The 12,877-nt window shown below is 40.5% G+C and overlaps 1 pseudogene; it reads right to left on the bottom strand.

Annotated features, from left to right (window-relative positions):
• Positions 1-1,597: 1,597 nt before the first annotated feature.
• Positions 1,598-1,725, bottom strand: LOC124525291 (uncharacterized; annotated as a pseudogene).
• Between the last annotated feature and the right edge of the window lie 11,152 nt (positions 1,726-12,877).

The following is a 12,877-nucleotide window of genomic DNA, read 5'->3' on the forward strand; positions in this document are numbered from 1 at the left end:
CTCACTTACACTGGGAACCTAAATGCTGGGAAGAGTTTGAGGCCAGATTTAACAATTCAGAGGCAAGGGTCAGGTTTCAGTGAAACTACTCAGGTGGCTGTGCAGTCAGAATTTCCAGTACCGTTCTCGCCTGTCCAGTTACATTCTCCTTTGGGTGGCTGTTCTGACTCCCAACTTCCTTTACTTTTCTGCCAACCCCCACTCACTAATGAGAAACCCAGTACTTGCACATGGTTCCTTTTCCAACAAAGAGTCTTCCAGTGGGGTGCCCTGTGCAGACTTACCCACACTTCCACATGTCCTACTGTCTTCCTTCCACTGAAGTCTGACTTTGCTCTCTCATAATCTGAGAGCCTCTTTGGTGATTGCAGAGAGTGGTGGATTTGCTTTCTGGATAACACAGCGGCATGTGCTCATCTGAAGGTCATTCTATACAAATGGATTAAGTAGTGTATGTGTTTCCATTGGTGCTGCAGCAAATTGCCACAAAGTTAGTGGTTAAAACAATACAGATGTATTCTCAGAGTTCTGGAAATCAGAAGTCCCAAGTCAAGGTGTTGGCAAGGTTGTGCTCCTTCTGGAGGCTTGAGGAGAGAATGTTTCCTTCCCTTTTTAACTTCTAGAAGCTACCCACATTTCTTGGCTTTTTTTTTTTCTTTAATTACTCCAACCTCTTGCTCTGTCCTTACATCTACTGCTTACTCTGATCTCCAGTCTTCTCTTGTAAGGACCTTAATGGTTATATCAGGCCCACCTGAATAATCCTGGATAATCTCCTTGTCACAAGATCCTTAACTTAATCATACCTGCAAAGTCCTTTTTCCTGTTCCAGGGATTAGAAGGGGGACATCTTTGAGTGGCATTTATTCTGCCTGTCGCAAGTAGTATTCAGTGTAGACGCTCTTTAACTCAGTATTTCTCAAAATAAAACAATATACAGATCCCGTTTTAAGAAATAAAATTTTATAGACTCTGCCCTGTGTTGACTTATGTTTATTAGTTTGTTACATGAATGCATAAAAACATATAAACTGCTTATAAAAACCTCGCGTTTGTAGCTCTTCTACAAAGATAAAACTAAAACAAATTTACAAATTAAATACAATACATAAAGTGCATAAAATTCAAATTAAGTACACTAATTTAATACGATAGATGATATGGTTTCACTGAAAGTGGAATTGCTGAGAAAATTTGAGCATGGTGCTGACCATGGGCATTGGGTTTCTCCTGAGTATAACATGCCTGTCCTACCTGTTGTGTGATGACTCAGTTCTTCCTTGTTTTCCCTCACAGTTGTTGTTCATAGAGGATTCTCTAACATAATTTGGCTTTTACCTTTCTTGAACACTTGCTCATTTCCTCACTTGCCCGAGACAATGAAAATATTACTGTGGATCCCAGTAAAAATACTGGCTCTGAATTTGCACAGCAGTACTTGACTAGGTAATGGTCATCCAGGAGATCCAGAGTATGCTTTCTTAAAAAAGAGGATTATTTTTTAATTGAAAAACCAATCATAATTTCTTACAGAGAATTCATCAGAGGGACTCTGCCTTAACTCTGACGTTAATGGTAGAAATCGTAAGCAGTGGAGGAAGCATTTTTCATTGAGAATATTCTTTTATGTAAATCTTACATCACTTAACTTTTAACTTTTTTAATTAGCAATAGTTGCACCTCGGATAAACCTCATTGGCTACAATACTGCCACTGCACAAAGCTTAACTTTTAACTTTTTAATCTTTGTACAATACACTAAAGCTCTTGAGGGAGTATTTACAAGACTGCTTTTTCAATAGTCTGTGACTATATATTTGATGGGGGAAAAAGTAGTTTAGAAAGGAGAGAGTAGGGGATAGACAGAGTGAGAGGGATGTAAGGGGTGATGAGTGGATGAGAAACTGATTATATGAGAGCCCTGGTTTCCATTATGCTGAACAGTTTGGCTATTGGGTTACATAGTCACCCAGGAAAGAATTTAAGTTTCCTCATAGTCTGGATAAGGTATGGGCTCCCTGTCCTGGCTGTAGTTCTTTCTATAATCTGACCCTCACAAAGCTATTATTTCCTTGGTGTTCTCCTCCATTAGTGAAGGTTGGTAGGATGTGATTTCACAAGCTGCTTCTGGACCAGAATTCTCCTGTTTGCTGAGCTCCATGCTGTTCTGAGAACATCAGTTACAATGCTATCTGCTTTCTTCTGGGAAAATTCTAGTCTGCAGTCAGGTCAGTGAAGGCGATTAGAGATCCTGGGGCTGGTAGGATTGCACACTGCCATATCAGTCCTTATGAAATTCATTGGCTCCTAATTTTTAATTTGTTTTGAAAAAAAAAAAAGACAAATTTACATTTCCTTTCCCTACTGCTGTCATTCACACTGGAAGGAATTTTATGTTTTCTTTGTGAAACAAAACAATTCTGTAATGGAAGAAAGGAATCTTGGAAAAACATCAGCAAGGTATACACATTTTTTTGCTCTTGCATTTGGGTTTAGCAGCTAAGATATACCCCAAATTATTATCTACCTAAGATTTATCACAAGGTCATAATCTCATCAAAATCCTATCCGCTACACAGAATTGCCCGAATTCATTTCCTGTTGGTAAATTTACTCACCAATTTTATGTTTTCAACTCTCAACTTCTTAATACAATGTGGCATTTGGTTTTTAAGACCTGATCATTGCGATGTAATTACAATAGAAACATCTTGTTGGTGTGCAATGGGTGCACAATATTTAATGAATAAATAAACAAGTGAATGATGCTAAAAAGCTGATTTTTAAATCTTAATTTCATGGATTGCTTTGATGCCATTGTATGATTTTATTATAAGTAGATTCTACCAGAAACCAAGGGAGAGTTGGAAAGAGATGGAATGGGATGAGGGTGTGGTGAAGGAGGAGCCGGTATGATGCTTTGGTGTTATGTGCTGAGATTTTTTTTTTTTTTTTAGAGCACAGAAAATAATAACATGACAAACATTATATTCACCACCAGAAATTATTATTTTGAACATTTCTTTTTTCACATTTTCTTTAAGTCTTTGATTTTTAACGAAAAATAAATAGAAATAAAACTGAAGTGTCTTTTTGCTCCACACCTTGGCCCCTACCCCTTTACCCATCATCCAACCATTGCCACAACTGTGGATTTGGTGAAAATCCTTCCAGTTTATTCTTTTACATTTGTGTGTGTGTGCACACATGCATATGTGGGTATAGTGTTATTTTCTAGCTTGCATTTTTAATTTTCTGAAATGCGGTGTGGATAGGATTTACAGGAGGGCTATGCTTTTTCTTCCTTTTCCCTCTCTTTTTCTGCTTTTGGTCCTGAGCTAGTTTTCTTTTTTGTATACTTTACCTCCTATAAGTTAGGAAGACATGTTTTTCAGGACCTAGTATTTTCTTTATTTATTTACTTTTTAAATTTTAAGTAGGTCCCATGCCCAACGTGGGGCTTGAACTCAAGACCCAGAGATCAAGACTCACATGCTGTACTGTGAGCTAGCCAGTTGCCCCCAGGACCTAGTATTTTCTTAAAACAAACAAACAAACAAACAAACAAAACTTTATTTTTCTACTTATGAAGAGAAGACAGGATTATTTGGAAAACTGAGAAAACATCAACAGGTCTGTGTTAACTGAGAGGCTTGCTTACCTGCAGAGGAGCTCCTGCCCTGGCAATCCCTACTCCCTCTCTTCTGTTTTATTTTTCTCCATAGCACGTACTAGTATCTGAGGTACTATATATTTACATGCTCATTTGTTTATTTCCCGCATCCTGTCCCTAGAATCTAAGTTCCATCAAACTGGGGCTTTTGTTTTTCTACCATTATTTCTCCCATGTCTAGAATTGTGGAAGGCACCCAGTAAATATTTGTGGTATGAATAAATGTATGAACAGCTTCACTATTTTTCATATTATATACATGTCATTTTATATGAAAAGGCATCATATAAAACAGCTTTTTTTATTTTTATTTTTTAAATGTTTATTTATTTATTTGGAGAGAGAGCAAGTGGGGAAGAAGCAGAGAGAGATGGGGAGAGAGAATCCCAAGCAGGCTCCACTCTGTCAGTGCAGAGCCAGACATGGGGCTCAATCCCATGAACTGAGATCATGACCTGAGCTGAGAAGAAATCAAGAGTCGGACCCTTAATCAACTGAGCCACCCAGGCACCCCAAAACAGCTTGCTTTTTAAAACCATATATATTGTCAACACTTTCCATATCAAGAACATTTTTCTCTAACACTTTTCATAACGGCTCCTTAATATGTCACTTTAGAAGCGTGACAGTTTACTTAATCATTATCTAGTAATGCACATCTTGATGGTGTGCAAAATTTTATAATAAACGACAGCTCAGGTAAAGATGGGCACTTGAATACACATCCCTTCCTTGCACTCTCTCTCCCATCCTGTGGAATAGCACTGCAACTAGAGCCGGCAAGGGGACAGGACTCCAGTTCCCTCACTTTATAAACTTCACATAGCTCCCTAACTATTTGTTATCACTGTCCTTTTTCCACCTGGTGCATTTGAGTCAGACAGGAAACAAGTGTTGTATTTCTCTTCTTATTCAAAGCCATCATCCAATGTTGTTGAGTATTGCATTTCAATACTTCTAATAGGACATGCATCATGGGCCGAACCTGTGATTTTTCCCCCTTAGGAGATTTTGGCTGATCATTCAGGAATACAGCTTATTTTGTTTTGCTAATTTCATGCAACTCCCTGCCTGTCACTTAATCTTCAGCACCTCTCAAATCAATTGATCAGAGGTAATTTAGATAAAGCATTTGCTTTCTCTTCCTACCCTGTGATCAATAAGTGACTCTTTAGGAATAATTAAGTGTCCTTACCTCCTAGCATGCACCACCTAAGGGCCCCTTAGTTACTGGTACACAAACTTGCTGCTGTGACCCAAGGAGAAATGTTCTCCTTAGAAGGATAAGCTCCTTAGTAATATGGGTATGAGGATAAATCAGTGACTCATTAGTTCCAAGGAATGTCCCTTTTCATCTTCCAGAGAAATATCCTTTGTACTTTCTTGCCTCTAAAAGTTTAAGGAGATCCCAATTATTTTTATTTATTCACCCATATTGGCCAGCCTAAGATGGCCTTACTCAAAGTCTCAGAATAAAAAAGTCCTACAGGAGTTAAAGGGGTTTTATATTATATTTATCTGCAAAACACACTTGATTTAATTAAGATATGTGATAGATATAATGGTAATACTTCCTATTTATAGTGTTTTCATAGTTTTTAAAAGATTTCTGCAGACTCCATCATTTGTCCCTTGCAGTGTGAATATCTTTATTTTATTGGAGAGGAAGCTGACTTTTAGAAAGGTCCGTGTTTTGCCCATTGTTACAGTTAGTGAGAAGTGAAGTCAGAATTCAAATCCCAAACCACTGATCCAGTTCTTCTGACAAAGCTTAGATGCCCAGCACTATCCAGATGTTCTTTACCCTCCTGCATGTTAGAATCATCTGAGGAGCTTATTAAAAAACACTACTTCCTGGGCTCACCCCTCTCAAGGATTCTACACCAAGGATTCTGTTCCAGGGCCAGGAATCACTATTTTTTTAAAAAAGTTCTCCAGGCGACTCTAATGTGCAGTCTTAGGGTTCTCCAGCACAGTCTCCCTAGGTAGTGATGAAACAATAGGCAGTTCGCCTCTAATCAAGAAAAGCAGTTTAGCACAAAAACATAGAAAAGAATGATGACTTCATTTTGCTCTCCCTCTATGTCATTAGAGAAAATCATGGCAGTTTAAAAGTCATTGCAGAGAGATTAAGCTTTTTATTAAGAATTATGGAATGGCAGAAGTTTCTAGCTATGTCGTGACCCTCTCAGGGAAGAAAGCTGCCCCCTTCCCACTGGCAGGTGACTCCTCTAACAGAAATGTGAGGTCAATCGATACCTTACCATTACCTTATTTTGACCTATCTCCTTTTGATGATGCAAAAGAATGTTAATCAGGGCTGATTATTTTTTGGTTCATCAAAAGACTTGACTCCAGTCAGCGAATCTCCATTCTTTGTTTAAAGTCTTGAAGTGCAAGAATTTGGCTATTCTACGGCTTCACCTGTTTGGCTCCTTTTCATACACTGGTTTCAGAAAAGCAATGGAATTCTCTGCTGTATGCACACCAGTGTCTAATCTTGAGAGGGCTTCTCCAGACTTCAGTAGTGCTTGTTCAGGAGGTCTGCTCCTGTATATTTTTTAACCACTGCTGATGCTTGATTTATTATGCCTTACCTCTGCTTCAGGAAGGGCCTCCTCAGAGTTCTAGTCCTATGTTGCTTGTGTCTATTCAGAGTTTGTGTACTCTTTTTGTATAACATCCTACATTTAAATAACTGGCTTTGAGGAGGCAAGAGGCCCCCCAGGCACAACTAAGCCCAGTCTTTACAGCCAGACCCATCTGCCTTGTTGGAATTTCAGGGTTTCCACTCATGAGCTGGGAGGTCTGAGCCAAAATACTTAATCTCTTGGAACCTCAGTTTCTTCATTTGATTTGAGAATTAAATAAAATAATTTGTTAAGTGCCTGACATAACATGGGTTCTCCCTCTGTGTTAGTCTGTTTTCCTAGACTTGATATTCTATTTTCAAAATACTATAGTTGCATAGCTAAACCTGCCCATGTTATCTTCACCCCTCAATAAATAGGTCTAGCTGCTCAACAATTCACTGAGAAAATTGGAATTCTATCTCTGATCTCCCCAATCCCAAAGATTGTTGCTTCTTTGGTAAGAATCTTCTGGATTTTAGGTAGGGCATCTATTTAAAGAATGGAAAGAGAGATGCTTAAACAATAATGTCCAAGTCACTTCCTGCTTTTCCCAAGCCCCAACCTTTGCATGAAACATTTGGGTATGGTAGGGTATGAGACAATAGGGGTATTGATGGTTTTGGTGGCATAGTTGTGTTGGAGTGGGTGTGTGTCTACAGAAGGAATGTGATTGTAATAATCAGTTCACAAAACTCCTCACAGTGTCTAAGTGGCAGAGCTCTGCATGTTGAGAAGCTCCAGAGAGTCTTTAAGTACGAAACTTCTCACAGGAGTCAAATATCAACAAAACATCTGTGTGCCTAATCAAGGAGGTACAAGGCCACACTTAGTCAACAGGAAGATTCCCTATAGAAAGACATCACTAAAAGAGTGCCGTATGATTTATTTGCTCTAACTCAATTTCCATCTGTCTCATAAAATGGATTGTGTACACATTGCACTCCAGGCATCCAGCCAGGGCAGAAGCATACTAAGGAGCAGAAAACCTTCCCCTCCTTTGGGTTGTTGGTGACATGCTCTGCTAAGAGCCAGGCATGGCTAGGGTGGTCTACAAGGAAATGCCTTGGACCACTAACCAACATCATAGACTTTTGGGAGTTGGCTGGATCACGGGCCTTTGAATAAGGCTTCATAGCAATAATGGGGGCCAGGTGGGTTTTGAACATTGTGCTTTTTTCCAGAAATTCCTGTCACTTACATTTACAGAATCCAGATGGTAATTTTGCCAGTTCAGGCAAGATGCTATCCATAGTTGCTTATGTTTCCTATATAAATGGAGAATGGGCCAAACAAATGCTTTTTTGCTATAGCATGTCAAAGCAAATCAGATGAAATGGAAACCCTTTGTTATTCTGTAAACAGAGTGAAGGAACTGCTTGTGGCCAAGAAAAAACCAATGTGATCCTATAAAACTGAATCATAGTAAGAACCCAAAAATTCCTAGAGCCTTCTAAAAATTGAAGTATGTAGGTACTTCTTACCTTTTCTAGGTAACAGAAATCTCATTTCTTTTGTTCCTAAAGTTTCCTTGTTTATGTTATTGTAACATCATCAATAGATTTTAAGAAACTAGTTATGTAGGTTTCTTCAGGTTTCCTCCTTTTCATTTGTTTTTGTTAGGCAAACCTAACAAGTCAGTTCCATAACATGTTTGCCACGGAGAGGGAGGAAAAGGAAGTCAATGTGAGGACACCCCCAGACAAGATTCCATGTCCTCTCCTCTGGAGCCACAGCATTCCTGTGAACACACCCTGCTCAGCTCTGTGTGGCTTGGGACAGTTACAAAGCCACTCAGAGATTTAATTCCTTCTTTCATGAAATGGACGTAATATACATATCTTTCAAGTTTCTCTGGAGGAATGGCATAAAGTTACATAAAGTCATGGTCTTACTCCTGTATGCTCAGTGGATGGGGTTTAATAAATATTTCTTATATCTGAATCTGAATGTCAAACCCTCATGCTGGGGTGGGTGATAGAGACAGCTCTTGCTCTTTGGGGTTAGAGTATCTCCTGGTAGAGGAGATTACCTCTCCTCTGAGACAGATGACTCAGCAGCCCTCTGTGAGCCCACTGCCTACCGGACACAGTGACTGAGTGCTGAGGAAAGCAATGAATAAAAGAACCCCCTCCCCCATGGAGCTTATGGCCTAGACAGGGACATTCAAATAAACAAATTACCATCCAGATGCTAAGGGAAACAACTAAATCATGCACAGGGGAGAGAGATAACACACAGAAAAAGTAAGGCCATGGGTTAATCTGGCCTGCTGCCTGTTTCTGTAAATAAAATTCATTGGAACACATCTATGTTCATTTGTTCATGTATTGTCTTCAGCCACTTTTGCCCTGAAGTGGCAGAGTTGAGTATAGCCTGTTGTGTTTTAACATGGTACATGTTCCTAAAAATTACTACCCTATGCAAGATTGTGCAATAACATCCACAGACCGTATGGGGAAAATGGCATTGTGGGCAACACTCAAACAGTCAGGGACAAATATTAAAAATCGATAGGAAGCTGATAAAGATGGCATCACTATGTTACACCTGTTAAATGGTTAAGAAACATATACCACAATAAATATGGAAGTTGACCTTGAAAAAGACGTGGCATCTTCCAGCAGGGCTTCAGCCTGTGCGCTATTCAGCGGTAGAGGAGGGTCATCTGAAATCTGATGGGAAGCGGTAGCGCCCGGCAGGCGGGAGGGGGGTGGGGGACGATACGGCTCACAGCAGCCCTGGTGACCTGGAGCAGATGGTGGATGTTTGAGGTACGTGTGTGTGCGTGTTTTGCGTATTCCTGGGTGTCTTGTTTCAGCGGGATGCAGTTTTCCATCGTCACCTAGTGTTTCTCATGGAGGAAACTGTACTTAAACAAACAAGAAATTTGTGTCATGCTCCTATTGTTCCCCAATATATTAATCACTCTGGGACAAATTCATGTTTCTGAAACAAGTGTTATTGATTGTTGTTGCAACAGAGACCATGTGGCCCACAAATCCTAAAGGACATACCATTTAGCCCTTTCTGGAAATGTTTACTGACCTCTGGCACAGAGGAAGGAGGGGTTAATGCTGAGGTATCAGGAAGGTTCCCAGAGGGTGTCATGTCATGTCTGAAGAGGAGAAGTATGACAGGGTGACACAGGGGAACAGGAACATTTTGCCATTTTTATTGTTATTCCTTCTCCCATCCTATATGTGCATTTCTTCATCCCTGTCTCCTTTCCCAGGAATGCAGCTTTTCTGAGTTTTATACAGAGGGAACTAAGTGTGGGTCAGAAAATGCTTCTTTGATTTAAGAACACTGAAAGTCATTTTTTGCCCCCAAAATACTTCTCCCAGCCCTCATCTTGGAAAGACATGGCCTTGGTAATCCCTTCCTTGTGGTAAAGCAAATAGAGTGGCTCATCAGTGTCATTATTACTAAGTTACATAGTCCTCCCGTTTACCATCCACTGTGTGGGGTCTGACTCCTTTCCTGAGGTCTGGCCCCATCAGACCTTTGCTGCTTCATATCCCAGAACCACATCTAACTACTCTCTATTTCCCTCTGAGAGTTATGCATCTGATTAGAGATATACACAAGTGTTTCACAGAGATGGGCTGGTTCCCACCAGCAAGATGGTTATAGTGTAATTAAATAGTTGACTTAGGGAAAAAAGAAAGGTGGGTCAATCAGAAAGAGGTAGGTCATGAAGAAAAGTCATATCATGAAGAAAAGAAAAAGTCATGAAGTAAAGAAAAAGGAAAGAAGGCATCTTGGTCCTCTGTACTTGCTAGAGGAAACTTATGTGCATAATTACCCTCATGTCAGAAAACAATCACATTACATAACTCTCCTTGGTCTGTTTTCACAATCATTAACTTTTTTATTATGATTTGCTTTCAGGGAAAATTTATGATGGCCATTCTGATGTGATTACACTAATCCAAGTACTGCTCACAGGAAGCAATACATTGACCATTTGCTATTATACATCAGCCTACTGAGTGTGGTTAATGTGAATCTACCCTGAATACTAGCTCCACTCTCAGGCTCCTGAATAAATCGGTTTTCTGGGCCTTCAAAGTGGAGGACTGGGTTGGGCTCTAGCAAACACATAAAGAATGTCCATTCCCTATAAGCCTCCCCCTTGCCTACAATGCTCTTTCTTGTCACTTTTGCATCTTTGGATCAAGGCCAGTAAGTGGGACTTTTATGACTCCCTTTTCCTCCATTCTCAGCCAGTGTTGTTTTCTTTGGCCTTTGAAACTTCATAGCACTTTATTTATACAAATCTGTCTTAGAACCTTATAATATTTTATCTTGCATTACAATTATTTGCCTTGGGCCTTCTCTTTGCTTAAACTTAACACTCTGAGAAGGCAGACTCTTATTTTTCTTTGTGTGTCCCAATGCACCCAGCACAGCAAAGTGCTGAATGAACTAGAAGCATCCTGAGAGAATTGATAAGCATGCCGATGTGTGTGTATGTGTAGGTGTTGAGAGGTTGTATGTGGAGCAAAGAGATTTTGCTGAGGGAGGATATGCCCAGTCCTAATGTCATATGGCATGGGAGGGCAAAAAACTAGTTAAACACAGAAGAAGAGTCCAGGTCCCTGGAGTAAGGGCTACTATTGTAGACACTGTTTGAAGCACCTTGCACACACCATCTCCCTTTTCATCTTAATGATCCTACGATGCAGGTGAGGTTTACTCTCCCAATTTTATAGTTGAGGAAACCGAGGCTCAGAGAGATTAAGGAACTTGCTCAACATCAAGTAGGTATTAGTGCAGCTGGCTCCATGCTCCATCTTCTTGACTGTCATGCAAAAGTGTCCTGCCCTAGCTTGACCTTGGACCAGCACCACATAAAAGGAGGGCGGTTTAACAAACACCATTCAACAGGTCAGTGGCAGATGAATAAAAAGGAAAAGGACTCTGGGGTTCAGACTACCAGTGCATTTCCCATGGACTACTGTGGAGATGTGTCCTGCAGGATGAACTTTGACCCTGAGCCACACCTGTATGCCATCTTGCATCAGCCCTTACTTCTATGTAAGAGCACCTTCGTCCAGGCCCCAGGACTCACTAGGGCTATCTTTGGAAATAAAACCTGCAGAGTAATGTCCGTGAGTGGGTTAACTTAAAGAACAGTGAGCTCCATGCCCCTGGAAATATCCATGCAGAGTGACCATGCCTGAGTCACGGGAATGTTTGGCAGGAAGAACATGTGGGTGGGGAGGGAGAACTCTGTGATCTCTTTTACAAATGATTTGAAAGATCTAAGAGCCTTTGATCTCATTCCCCCCCCCCCACCTCCTTTGTTTCCCTTACAAAAAAGCTACAGAGAAAATGGGGCTAAGTGTCATGCCACGGAAAGAGAAGTGGACAATGGTCTGGAGGTGGGCTGGTCCTACTGAGCTACTGGTGGCTCCTTAGGTGACTGAGGGGAGAAGGTGGCTGCAACTTAGCCAGCCTTTTCTTATTTGCAACTAGGGATAAACTGTCTTTCTTATCTGACAAGATATCTTTGGAGAACATCAGATTATAGGTGTGAATGTGTTTTGAAAAAATTGTGGAAAAGGCAACATGGCATATTCCGAGTCTTTTTTTTTTTAGAGAGGGCGATTTTAAAAAGCCATTCTTACAACATGACTTGAAGGTCATTTGAAATCAAAATGGCATAGAGGTCCCTAACTTTCACATTCAGTTGGAACTCCCTCCTCTTCTTTCTTTAAATGCCTGTAGCAGGCTGATTAATGCCCTCTGCCAAGAGGTCCACATCTTTACTCCCTGGAACATGACTTATGTGGCAAAACAGATTTTACAGATGCGATTAAGTTAATAATCTTGGCATGGGGCAATTCTCCTAGATTACCTGTAACCACCAGGCTTGTCATAAGAGGGAGACAAGAAGGTCAAAGGCAGGAGGAGGAGATGGGACAAATGGAGCAGAGGTTGGAGTGATGTACTTTGAAGATGGAGGAAAAGGCCATGAGCCAGGGAATGCAGGTGGCTGGTAGAGGCTGGAAAAGACAAGGAAGCAGATTCTCCCCATGAAGTCTCCAGAAGGAGCACAATCTTGCCAACACTTTGATTTAGGCTTCTGACCTCCAGATCTGTAAGAAAATAAATTTGTGTTGTTTTAAGCCACTAAATTTGTGGCAGTTTGTTACAGCAGCCTTAGGAAACCAATATGATTTCCTGCCTCTCTTTCTTTCCTTCCTCCTTCCCTCCTCCTACCCCTCCCTCTTCTTCCCCTCCCCCTGTTGGCTTCTCCCTTCTCCCTTTTCTCTCTCCCTCTGTCCCTTCTCCCCCTCTGTCTGGCTCTCATCCCTTTCCTCCCATCCTTTTCTCCCTACCCTTCCCATCTTCTCCCCTTTTACTCTCCCCTTTTGGGAGTAAACAAACCAAGTAGTAGTTAGAAAAAGACCTGATGATTTAATAGTGATTTCTTTCTTTTCTTTTCTTTTCTTTTTTTTTTTTTTTGGTTTATGGGATTTTTAAGTTTTCTGCTGATTATTATGAGCTCTTGGTGAAGAGATTAATTCAGTTACCATGATTTGTTTCCTTGTCTTGACTTCAT

The sequence above is a fragment of the Lynx rufus genome, unplaced genomic scaffold (assembly GCF_022079265.1).
Source record: "Lynx rufus isolate CCGP_SWC_20201006 ecotype Redwood Valley unplaced genomic scaffold, mLynRuf1.p SCAF_4, whole genome shotgun sequence".
Classification (NCBI taxonomy): domain Eukaryota; kingdom Metazoa; phylum Chordata; class Mammalia; order Carnivora; family Felidae; genus Lynx; species Lynx rufus.